Consider the following 13,288-nt stretch of genomic DNA (forward strand, 5'->3'; position numbering starts at 1 on the left):
GCATCAGATTATAATAAAATTTTACATCTTAAATATGAATATAACTCTATCCTTAGTCAGAGAGTTGAACATCTCTTACTTAAACTTAGACAGCAACAGTTTGAACTTGGTGACAAGCCTGAGAGGCTTCTAGCTAAACAGCTTAGGGGAATTCGATCAAAACAAGCAATTTTAAGAATACAGTCACATTCAGGGAGAATAATCACTAACCATAAAGAGATCAATAAAAGGTTTAGAGAATTTTATTCAAATTTGTATTCCTCTAAATATTCAGCTACAGATTCTGATTTGGAGACTTTCTTTAATGATTTGACTCTACCAAGGCTTTCTGAATCAGCTAAAATTGCATTGGACTCCCCAATTTCCCAGGCAGAGGTTGTTGAAGCCATTCGAAGTTTTACTACTGGTAAAGCGCCTGGCCCTGATGGTTTTGGCTGTGAATTCTATAAGTCTTTTTCTGCTAAACTTGGTCCACTTATTTTAAGGATGCTTAATGATTCCATCAAAAACAAAAAGCTTCCTGACTCCTTATACCAAGCAAATATTTGCCTTTTATTGAAAAAAGGGAAGGAGGAAACAGATCCTGCATCATACAGACCTATCTCCTTGCTTAATGTGGATCAAACAATCCTATCCAGGATATTGGCCTCAAGGTTAGCTAAACACATAACAGAAATTATTCATCCTGACCAAACTGGTTTTATTCCAGGCAGATTTTCTTTTTGTAATGTGCGTTTGCTTTTTAATGTTATATCGGCAGCACACAAAAACAATTACAATGCGGCCATTGTCTCACTTGATGCTCAGAAGGCCTTTGATCAAATCGAATGGCCGTATATGTTTCACACATTGAGTCAATTTGGGTTTGGGGACTCCTTTATAGATTGTATTAAGATGCTTTACTTACAACCGTCATCCTCTATATTAACTAATGGAGATCGGTCCAGGCCATTTTTGCTTCAGCGTGGTGTTCGGCAGGGTGATCCTTTATCCCCTCTTTTGTTTAACATAGCTTTAGAACCTCTTGCTCTGGGAATTCGGATACACCCTGACATACATGGAGTTAAAATGGGAGAGCTGGAAAGTCTGGTTAATTTGTATGCAGATGATTTATTATTGTGTGTTTCAAACCCTGTTACCTCGATTCCCTGTCTTCTAAATTATATAGATTCCTTTGGTAGGCTATCGGGGTATACAATTAATTGGAATAAAAGTGAATTTTTGCCACTTACTGAAACTTTAGATGATAATTTTCTCGCCTCCTTGCCTTTTAAAGTAGTTAGAGAGCATTTCAATTATCTTGGCCTTCAGATCTGCAAAAATCCCAAATTCTTATTTAAGTTAAACTTCCAATCGGCACTTAATAAGCTTAAAGCAGACATTGACAAGTGGAAATTACTTCCATTATCTATGGTTGGGCGAATAAACGCAATAAAAATGGTTACACTCCCAAGATTTTTGTATCTATTTCAAAATCTCCCCATTTATTTGCCAAATTCTTTTTTTAAGCAGCTTGATGCTATTATTTTGCCATTTGTCTGGGCTTACAAGACGCCTCGCATTTCTAGAAGTCATCTACAAAAAACAGCATCAGATGGAGGATTTGGTTTGCCCATTTTTAAACACTATTATTGGGCAGCAAATGCCAGGGCTCTCTCTTTTTGGCAACTTGGTTCGCCGGTAGGACTGGCAGCAGATTCTTCCCCATTGTGGATAAAATTTGAGGCTAGTTCAGTCCCAAAGTCCTCACTACCAGTTTTATTGTTTTCCAGAGTAGTACCTAATAAAATACTAATAGAGAACAATTTCATAATTAATAATTCACTTAGGATCCTAAATCAAATTAAATCTTTTACAAGCGCGCCAAAAACGTCAGTTTATACTCCAATTCTTCAAAATCACCATTTTCCACCTTCTCAAATGGATGGGACATTTTCTTTGTTAGAAAGAGCAGGTTTGAAATCCATAGGGGATCTGTATATGAAGGGAAAGTTTGTTTCATTTATACAATTTAAAGCTAAGTTTAATCTTCCTTCTCAAAATTTTTTTCGCTATTTGCAACTTCGGCACTATGTTCGAGAAAATATTCCTAATTTTGAATCTAAACCAAATGATCATCCACTATATAATTTTTTTTGTGTGGATCCCCAGTCTAGACACCTGGTCTCTCAATTTATTTCAGTTTTGTCTTCAACTCCTGATTCCACACAGTACAGAGAGGCTTGGGCCAGGGAGACTAATAGTCAGATAACAGAGGAGGTATGGGAGGAAAGCTTAAAAAGGATTTCACTATGTTCAATAAGTTCACGGTATAGACTAATCCAGTTTAAAGTTTTACATAGACTGCACTATTCGAGGGTAAAACTGCATAAAATTTTTAGTTCAATATCCCCACTTTGTGAAAGATGTAAATTAGAGGAGGGTACTTTGGCTCACCTGTTTTTATTTTGTCCTGTTCTGCAAGGCTTTTGGACAAATGTATTTAATTGGCTCTCAAGAGCTCTTAATGTACAGTTGGACTTTGACCCTATAACTGCAATTTGTGGCTACTCTACATCACTGGATGCTTTTCCATATCCTGTACAACAAGTGGTAATGGCTGGTATGGTTGTGGCCAAAAAACTGATCCTCCTCGACTGGAAATTGTCCACTGCTCCATCCTTTAAACGTTGGTTGTCTGAGATGCTTACTTTCGCCTCAATGGAACGTTTACGCAGTCATGGCCAGGGTGCACAACATCCCAACAAAACCTGGAAACTCGTAATGGACTATTTCAAGGGACAGTAAAGTGAGCCGAGCTGTTGTTTTTTTTTGTTTGTTTGTTTTTTGTTTTTTTATTCTCTTTTCTTTCCCTTTGTTTTGTGTGGTTTGTATTTGTGGTTGTCGGGTTGGGGTTTGTGATTTAACTGTTGATGTTTGTTATGGAAAATACAAAATGAACAAATAAAATATATAAAAAAAAAAGTTTATTTTATATCCGGATACACGACCAAAATCAGAGATAATGCTCAAAGCTATTGGTATAGATGTATTTGAATCTGATAGAAACAGGAGGAGATCATCCGCATATAAAGATATTTTATGGAGTTGCCCCTCTCTGGTAATGCCAGACAAGCTGATATTATTTCTCAGTGCTATTGCAAGAAGCTCAATCGCCACATCAAAAAGTAATGGGGACAAAGAACAGCCTTGTCTCGTGCCTCTATATATACGAAAAGATTTGGATAGAGTCTGGTTTGTTCTGACCATTGCTTTGGGTGACGCATATAAAATCTTAATCCAGGAGATAAAAGTTGGCCCAAAGCCAAATGACCTCAGTGCTGCAAATAGATAATTATATTCTATCCTGTCAAATGCTTTATGAGCATCTAATGAAAGAATAACTTCAGGACTATTTTCATTACTAGGTAGATATATTACATTGAATAATCGACGCAAATTATTAGATAACTGTCTACCAGCAATGAAGCCAGTCTGATCTGGATGAATTATATTAGGCATAATTGTTTCCAGCCTAGATGCCAGCACCTTACTCAAGATTTTATAATCACAGCAGAGGAGACTGACTGGGCGATACGATTCACATTTAAGTGGGTCTTTGTTCTTTTTAAGAAGAACTGATATTACCGCTTCTGTCATTGTTGGGGGTAGGGATTCTTTTTCTAATATCTCCTCAAAGACACGACAAAGTAGGGGTATCAACCTCGCCGGAAATGTTCGGTAAAACTCGATAGGGAACCCATCCGGGCCCGGCGCCTTTCCCAACTTCATTTTTTTAACTGCACTCTCTATCTCTTCCACCGTTATAGAGCTTTCTAAACTGGCTTTCTCGGATTCGCCAAGAGGGGGGACACAAAGGTTCTTAAGAAAACCTTCTATAAGTTCCTCGTTATCTACCTCTGATGTGTATAAATCTTCATAAAAATTCCTAAATTGGTCATTAATGTCCTTTTGATCAATAACTTTCTCGCCTTCTGGATTTTGGATAGCTGATATAAAACCCAGCGAAGCTGATTGTTTCAACTGGTGGCTCAAAAGCTTGCTCGCTCGTTCGCCAGATTCATAGTAGGTCTGCCGAGATTTCAAGTATAGATCTGTCGCCCTCTCATTAGTTAATAAATCAAATTCTGTCTGTAGTGAAAGTCTCTCCTTATATAAATCTTCATTCGGTGATACTGAACATACTTCATCAATTATTTTAATCCTGTCTGAAATATCTGTAGTGCGCTTTGTTTTCCTTTTTTTTTCACCGACCACATATGAAATAATTTGCCCTCTTATATACGCTTTTAGGGTTTCCCATAGTGTCATATAGCTAATATCAGGCGATTCATTCGTTTCAAGGAAAAAATCTATTTGTGATTTTATAAATTTAACAAAATGATCGTCAGCTAAATTAATTGGATTTAGGCGCCAAGCTTGTACCGGAGGTCTGTTTCCTGGAAAGCTGAGCTCAAGTATCACTGGGCAATGATCTGATATAATTATACTATCGTATTCTATTGATCTCAGCAAAGAAAGCAATTTCCTATCAGAAAATAGTCAATTCTGGAATATGTATGATGAACTGAAGAGAAAAAGGAAAACTGCTTCTGAGTTGGATATTTAAATCTCCAAGGATCAATCATACCATATTCCAAAAGAAAAGAATTAATGCACTGAGCTGATTTACTGCTTGTGTTAGGCCGGGGATTTGAGCGGGCAAGTGATTGGTTTAACACGCAGTTAAAATCACCTCCTAGAATCAAACTGTATGTGTCTAATTGTGGGAGAAGAGAAAAAACATCCGTATAGAACTGAACATTGTCCCAGTTATGGGCGTATATGTTGACTAAAGTTACTGGCATATTAAACAACTTTCCTTGAATAATCAAGTATCTTCCATTTTTGTCAATAATAACTTTTTCCTCCAAAAATTGAATTTTCCTATGTAAGAGAATGGCCACCCCTCTATACTTACCCCCACAGCCTGAATGATACACCTGAGTGAATCCTCCCCTTCTGAGCTTGACAAGCTCTTTATTTAACATGTGGGTTTCTTGAAGAAACACAATTTCACTTTTCAGCTTCTCTAAATGTGTAAAAATTTTGTTCCGTTTTATCGGATTGTTTAGCCCCCGCACATTCCAGGATACCACTCTCGTAATTGCCTTTCGTGACTGGCTGTTACTCATATTCCCAGAATAAAACAAGTGTTAGGCTTCGCTGCTGAAGGCTACCAAAACTCAATAGCATCCCAATAACCCCGAGATCCTTCCATGAAGCAGGTATTGTAAGAAAAAAAAAAAAAAAAAAAAAAAAAAAAAAGGGGGGGGGGGGGGGGAGAAAATAACAACACAAATAACAACCATCACCCACAACCCATATCTGAGTGAACTTCTCAGATACCAAAAACACACCAAATCTTCCAGCAAATATTCCTATACTAAAGGCTTACCACATAGGCCCGCCTCCTCAAGAACTGCAATAAGTATTTTAAATCAATTATTCTCAGTAAAGCTCAACTAGATAAGCAACGAACGCAAGATCGGATCTAACTCACTAGGATTGGTTTAAATCCCTTCTCTCTGATCTGGCAACACGGGCCATCTCCATCAAGAATACAAATTATGACCATCAGTTCTGGACTGAGTTAGCAAATCAAAAAGTCAATGAGTCAATGCGCTGAGTGGACATCCCTGGAAATGCCTGGCCCCTCCACTGACGGTGATTGGGTCGGGATGGTCATGTTGCTCCGGAGGAACACCCTCGCCTTTTCTGGATCATCAAAGCGGATCTCTTTACCCTCGGATGTGGTGATTCTCAGCGTCGCTGGGTACATCAGACCGTACCGGACACCTTCACAGCTCCGGAGCATACTCCTGATCTCGTTGAAAGCCGCGCGCCGCCTGCTCACGGTAAGGGTAAAGTCCGGGAGTACTCGGATTTTGTCACCGTCAGCTGTCGTCAGGAGCCTCTTTTCAACCGCCTTCCGCAGAATCGCCTCTTTTTCGGAGAAATAGTGACATTTCACTACTAGTGCTCTGGGTGGCTGGTTGTCCTCCGTCGGTTTGCTTCGGAGAGAGCGGTGTGCTCGGTCCAAGAGTGGGGGCGTCTCGAGGTTCAGAGCGTCTTTTAGTAGATTCGCTACGAACTGAGTTAGCTTTTTACCCCCTTCTCTGCCTTCTTTCACTCCCATAATTCTCAGATTGGACCGACGCGATCTTGCCTCTAGGTCCTCACACCGGTCTTTTAGTGTAGCCAGCTCTTTTTTCAGGGTTTGCATGTCTCTTTCCATACTGACAACGGAATCGGAATGACCACTCACCGCGGATTCCAGCTCCACCATGCGGTTTTCGGTAGCCTCCACCCTGGTTTTGACTTGCTCCAGCGCGTTGCCTAGCTCAGCTTGCAACTTCCCAATCTGGTCTCGAAGCTCTGCGGTTTGTGCTGAAGCTTTCTCGTCCATCTTGGCCAGCAAGTCGACCTTAAGCGTGTTAATCGCTTGTAGTACCGTCTGCTGCTCACCAGCGTCCGCCATGGCCTTCTTCGCCGTTGCATGCGGGACTGCGTTAGCCTCCGTTTCTGTGTCTTTTTTCCCACGTACTTGAGGCATCTTTATATCCACCAGAGACCAACTGTCTACGCACAACAGCCCTTTTAATGTATTTTACTAACTTTTGAGCTATTACTGAATCTATAGGTACGAAATATGCAGTTCTCGAGAGGAGCTCGCCTCCGACACGTCTTTACATGGCGCCGCTCAAACCGGACATTAAATAATTATTTTTACTCAAACTAAATAAATAAATACATGAACTTTGTAACTAAATAAAGATATAAAAACAACTTATAATTTTAAGCGTAATTTAGTAAAACATGTTTCTAAAAAAAAGTATAGCACCTTAAGTAATAAGTAGTCAGATGCAATACAATTTCACACCTATTCACTCCCTTGGTCCGGACAACTTAATGGAGACAGAATAGGTGAGCAGAATAGGCCATTACATTAAGTGTTGACTAACTAACATGAAATAATGCATTAGTTGCCATAAATAAGACATAAGGTAATACTTTAACCACGCTTAGGTAATGTTAATTAAACACGGAACCACAACTTTATTTAATGTTACTTTCACATTACAAGTGAATCATTTGTTAAGATGAACAGTAAATCATATCATTTATCATCATATACTTTACAAATGTTAGGTAAAAAAGTAACAACTGCATTAGTTAATCTTCTTGTCATTTGCTTGTGTACTGCAGTTATGCATAAGGTAATCGCTAAATATTTATTAAGTAAATATTAGTCTGGATGGTGCTTATGCTTTATTTCATCATATATAAGTGTGAGTGTTAATAACAATATTAACCATGATTAACCAATAAAGTCTTTTTTAAGTATTATTAACATCTGTTAAACATTACTAAGCACTAATAGAGCTTTGTTCAGTAAAATAAATATACCTGATGTTAAGTGAAATTGAAATAAAATAATCCATGTATTTTCAATAGAAGTAAAAATGTCAAATATATACTATTATATTAGTTAATGGACATTAGTACATAAAATAAGTAACTGGCTACCACTGCATAAGTGTTATCACAGCCAAATATATTTATAACTAATATTGAATGAATAAATATTTAACAATCACTGTATGCTTAGATGCAGCATATAAGCAAATGACAAGAATAGCAGTTGTTACCTGTTTACCCAACATTAGTTAACATTATTAATGAAGTGTATGATTTATTGTTTATCTTAACAAATGCTTTACTTAGTTTATCTACATTTCAAGTGAAAATAACATTAATTAAAGTTGTGGTTCCGTGTTTAATTAACATTACCTAAGCGTTGTTAATGTACTACCTCATGTCTTATTCATGGTAACTAATGCAATAATTCATGTTAGTTAGTCAACACTTAATGTAATGTGTTATCTTGAAATAACAAATTATTTATAATATTTTACATGGGATAACATTAACATTCAAAACATTTTTTGTGTTCTACCACCTCCACCACCCATTTGTACGGTTAGATTTTAGAAAGTTATAAAATGAAACTTTGAGGGCTAATGGTGAGAGTGCATGATTCGTTTTACATAAAAATCAAGTTTCTTTTCTAAAAATATCCTTTCTTTAACAACAACAATTACAAAAAAAAACAGCAGCTTACCTTGTGTTTAGTAAATCCAGCCCTTGCTAAAAAAAACCTTCAAAATCCACAAAAGAGAGCAGAAAATACTGGATGCTGCGCACTGACCTGCAATAATCCAACAGAACTGTTTGACCAGATGGTGTAGCAGAGGTCATATTTATCATCTACTAGTTCTGCCCTTCCATGTTGAGATCCTATGACGGCGTTTTAGGGCCATACAAAAAATAAATAAAAACTGTTCACTTCGAGAATAAAGTCGTAATATTACGAGATTAAAGACGTAATATTACGAGGATAAAGTCGTAATATTACGAGATTAAAGTCGTAATATTACAAGAATAAGGTCAAAATATTATGAGAATAAAGTCATAGTATTTTAAGGGAAATGTAGTTCTAACTGCGTGGGTTGCGGAGCACTGAACGGGGCATTTTCCGCTCATTATCTGTTACAGGGCTAATCGCCATTTATCTATTATTTATTATCTACATTTATAACCTGCAGATTATTAATGTAGTGTTGCAATTAGATAATTCAGTGTCCAGATTTTCCCATGGTGGCATAGCCGAGCCTTCAGCACCCCTGCCGCGTGTGGGGAGAGCGTGCGCTGCTGCGCGGACATTTCCTGCCTTTTAGTTTGTTTTTTGGGACCAAAGGAACAGAAATAAAGTAAATTCCAGTCATGAATAAAGAAAATAAACATTTTACTGATGATTGTCTCTGTGCTGTCAAGATCAAATATACTGTGAAACATGATATGCGTGTCAAAGTTATGCAATGTGGAAATGTGTTTATTAATTTCTCAATAACTATTTAGTAATATAGAGCTAACATATATTAATTAAATAAATATAATTCATATTAAAATATTCTTAATATTTCCTAGTAGATAGTCTACCTTACAAACTGATATAACCTTACACAAAACCCTGCAATACTTTTAGTATTATACACTCAGTCAGCCTCCACGTTTTAAACCTGGTTAAATAATTTAATAAACACATATTTCAGAAAATATAGCTTTAACAAATTCTATGTATTTTATATGAGGCATGTGACTTGTTTCTTAAGGAGGACACTGTGATTTGACAATGTGCAGATCTTTAGTCTATTTTATCAGATATAGAAACAGCATATGTTATACATGAAATGCAATTTCGTGTTTCCATCATTATATACCTGTGAAAGGTGACCATATGGGAAACTTAAAGACCTTGGTCACGCCGTTTCACTATGGAGAAGAAACAGTATCTGTGATTACACGGTTTATGTACAGTTTTGATTTGTAAGGGTGTATCAGAAAATAATGTGTTTAAATGGTTTAATTTACATTTAATTTGCATTCAAGTGTAATTTATATTAGACATACAAATTAGTTGTATGAACAGGATAACTGTCTTTAGTGTAGTTTCTTGATATTAATGTCTACATCTACATCATACAATTACATTTGGTCACTTTTAAAGCACATTTTTAGGTACTGGAATAAATTATCAAATCGATACAAATTATATTATAAACTGCCCCTTCAAATAAACATCTTAAAACATTCTAATATTATTTTAAGTCAGCTATATAGTGTTACAGATTTAAAGCAGCTCTATATGACCAATTCATAGACAAGTGTCACTGCATTACATAATTTCTATATTATCGTTATTTCCTCATTTTTACAATGTACAGTTGGACCAAAGTCTTTTAATAGTATATGTATATAATGTATACTTCTTGTTTGTTGAAAATAAGAAAATTAATGAACACAATTCCACATTGTTGAGATAATTGACGTGCATGTCACGTACACTTCACAGTATATTTGATTTTGATATAGATTAACACACAGTCATCCTGCATCAGGTTTATTTTCTTTATTCATGACTGGAATTTACTTTATTTCTGTTCCTTTGTTCACAAAAACCCAACTAAAAGGCAGGAAATGTCCGCGCCGCAGCGCACGCTCTCCCCGCACGGGAGGATTCTCGCGGCAGGGGTGCTGAAGGCTCAGCTATGGGAAAATCTGGACACTGTATTATCTAATTGCAACACTACATTAATAATCTGCAGGTTATAAATGTAGATAATACATAATAGATAAATGGCGATTAGCCCTGTAACAGATAATGAGCGGAAAATGCCCCGTTCAGTGCTCCGCTCTTAAAGGGCAACCCACGCAGTTAGACATACATTTCCCTTAAAATGTATGTTCATATTTTAGGCCAAACCAGCCCATTTTGGCCAGGTTAAAAAAATAAACTTCTCAAGCTAAAGCTGGTAATTTTCATCCAACATGCTGTTAAACTGTTCTTGCCGGGCCATCTAGTGGCCATTGTTTGTAATAGCTCTGCACCATATGTGGTGTAAAATAGCACGTATTCACACATCCTTGCTACAGAATCATGGTTTAGACATCAGGATTATTTTTCCTTCACTGTTCAAATATATTTTTTATGTCTCTCAGGAAAGAAGGCGAGGTTGAGCAGTCCATCCAATGGTGCCCTCCACTTTTGGGGATCTAAAAAAATGTAAAAAAAAATTTTAAATGTCTTTATAATTTTATATATTTTATGTAATTTTAGATCATTATTTGTGTATACTGTCTGTAATGTGTTGTACTATTTAAACTTTAACTTTATTTAATTTCTTTTGAAAGATCTTAGTTTTTTTACTGACCCCTTTTTTATCTTCATTTCTTTTTAATTCAATTATTTTTTACTTGCTCCATGTTATTTAAAACTATTTGGTACCACCTATAATATGTCTCCTTTATAAAGGGTATATGCATAGTTTACAAAGGAGTTTTTTATGGTTATTAATTAGATTTGAAACCATTAACAAGCAGTTTATCATGTATCAAATAGTGATGATGTGATTTCACATTCATTTTATCCTGTTAAACCTCAGATCTTACTAGATACTATTCTTACTTTGTCTTTTCCATCAGTCAGCATCCTGTTTCATATCTGTTAATAACTTTATTTACTATACTTTAATATATTAACATATTAATTTACTAAACAGGCATTCTATATGATTTATTATTATTAGATATGTTTTTTTTACTGTTGTTCATTCTATTTATGTGTTTATGAAGTGCTTAGTAACTTTTTTAAGTATTTGCAACTTCATAATTAACCATTATTGAACTCTGTAAAAACTATTTATAATTCCTTTATAAAGGAGCCTTATTTTAAAGTGGTGCCAAATGTTTTAATGTTTATTTTCTGCTTTCCTTTCAGTTGTTTTTATTTCTTTTTTTTTTTTTACCTTTTTTGTACCTTTTTCATATCTGTAATCCTGAAACTATTTTTCCAGTAAACTTTAACATATTTGAAATTCTAAACTTTGATTCAATTGTCATTTTTTCATGTTCTGGGAGGTCATTCTGTGCTAAATTTCCCTACAACTAGCTGATTTCTTTTTGGTTGTTTTTATTTTAGGATGAATGAAATTCTTGATTTATTCCCATGTCAGTCAATATATCTGGTTTGGGGAGTCTTAATAAAAAGTCTAAATAAACTTGTAAAAAGGTGTAAATACTGGAATTACACAAGTATATAATAGTAAGTAGTTTGAATGTTTGAAGTGAACCACCACTGCTTAGAAAGGTATTTCATTCTGATTAAACATGCATGAGTGTTCCTAACTTTTCGTACAGAAGAAACCCTAAGTTTATATGGTCTTTTACTACCCTCTAGTGGACGATGAATGTAATAGCGTTGAAGCACATGTAATTTTTTATGTTTTTTTATGGACCAGAATTTTTTATGAATTATGAACTAGTTCACATTTTACCTGAAGTAAAATGTGAAAAAACTGAGAAGAAATGTACCATTTAAAGAGAAATAAAAGAGAAATGATGTTTATTTTTGTAAATGAATTTTTATTAACAAGTGTAAATTATTTGTTGTGCGGAATGACTCAGTAAAATGTATTTTACTGACTTTGCATTTTTTATTTACACAAATAAATACAGTTAAATATGCATGGGCAAAATTGCAACTCAAACACTTTTAAATGTGTCATCAGTGTCCAAAAGTGACATTTCTTCCTGAGTAATTTGAGCAATTCTCTTTTTTTTTTTTAGGGTTGTTTTGATTTTTTCTGCAAGAAAGTCTTGCATACTTGAACTCCCGTGGGGTTTCCAGCCAGGTAACCAGATGTTGTGCTTCTCCCCACGGGACCGGATGATCAGGGCATTCGTTTCACGACTTTTGGCATCTGCAATAATAAAATCAAAACATGCCATGAGCTTCCATGCACAGAGTTCATATTTTACCTACAGTTATTGAATAATCACAACTGAACCAAACTGAACAAAGTAAAACATTCATTAAGTGACCATGTGTCTTTTTCTTATTACTACTATTATTTTTTTTTTCTATCAAAGATAATAGCACTGATTTAAACACTACACTAACTATCTGTAAAAGGTAAACATTCGTAGCTTGAAACATACCTTTAATCTGCAGCTTGTCCATCTGCATTTCAAAAAAAGCAAGCTGCAATCTTGAAAGTTTATCTCGGCTGGAGTGATGTGCTGGCATGTATGATTGAAGGTCTTGTGCTAGGTCTTGATCCAGCTCTTCCAGGCCGGCCGCAGCCTTCCTCTTAACACCTTGGCTTTTAGATGACAGAGGTGTCGATGTGAGAGGTGGGGGGCTGCAGGGTATTGCAAGCTGCTCTGGCAAATCTGATGGAGGAGGAGAGGCAGGTACATAAATGACTTCCAACTGACTTGGAGAAGGTGCTGATAGTTCCCTTTGCTCAGCTGATGGGGTACTTCTGGGTTGTGGATGTTTTCCGCTAATGGTACTGCAGCGGTGCACCTCAGGTTCTTCACGAGAAGTCGCTGGAGGAAGTGGAGTGCTGGGTTTTGACGGAAGAAGTGCGCTGGTTGCTGAAGGTCCTGTTGGCAAAGCGGAGGGAGACTCAGACGGTCCTGGAAGCTGCTGACTAGTGTCAGAAGCAGTGGCGCAAAAAGGGGGTATGCAGCGTATGCGACGCATAGGGGCGCTGAACTAGAGGGGGCGCCAAATCAATGCAGGAAAATTAAGTATTATTAATGAGGAGACAGGCCGCTGTGAATGGAAAATCTCTTGACGCTATTCACGGAGCCAGTTCAAGTATAAAGTTCCGCCTTTCAG

At 36.3% G+C, this 13,288-nt stretch overlaps 1 protein-coding gene across 1 annotated transcript in view; it reads right to left on the reverse strand.

Annotated features, from left to right (window-relative positions):
• Positions 1–12,075: 12,075 nt before the first annotated feature.
• Positions 12,076–13,288, reverse strand: part of LOC111194578 (protein diaphanous homolog 1-like) — a 275,332-nt gene continuing 274,119 nt past the window's right edge. The window contains exon 3 of the mRNA XM_049469774.1: positions 12,076–12,362. The gene's annotated coding sequence lies outside the window, so the exon portion shown is untranslated. The remainder of the gene's footprint in view (positions 12,363–13,288) is intronic.

Source organism: Astyanax mexicanus, chromosome 21, assembly GCF_023375975.1.
Source record: "Astyanax mexicanus isolate ESR-SI-001 chromosome 21, AstMex3_surface, whole genome shotgun sequence".
In the NCBI taxonomy this organism is placed as follows: domain Eukaryota; kingdom Metazoa; phylum Chordata; class Actinopteri; order Characiformes; family Acestrorhamphidae; genus Astyanax; species Astyanax mexicanus.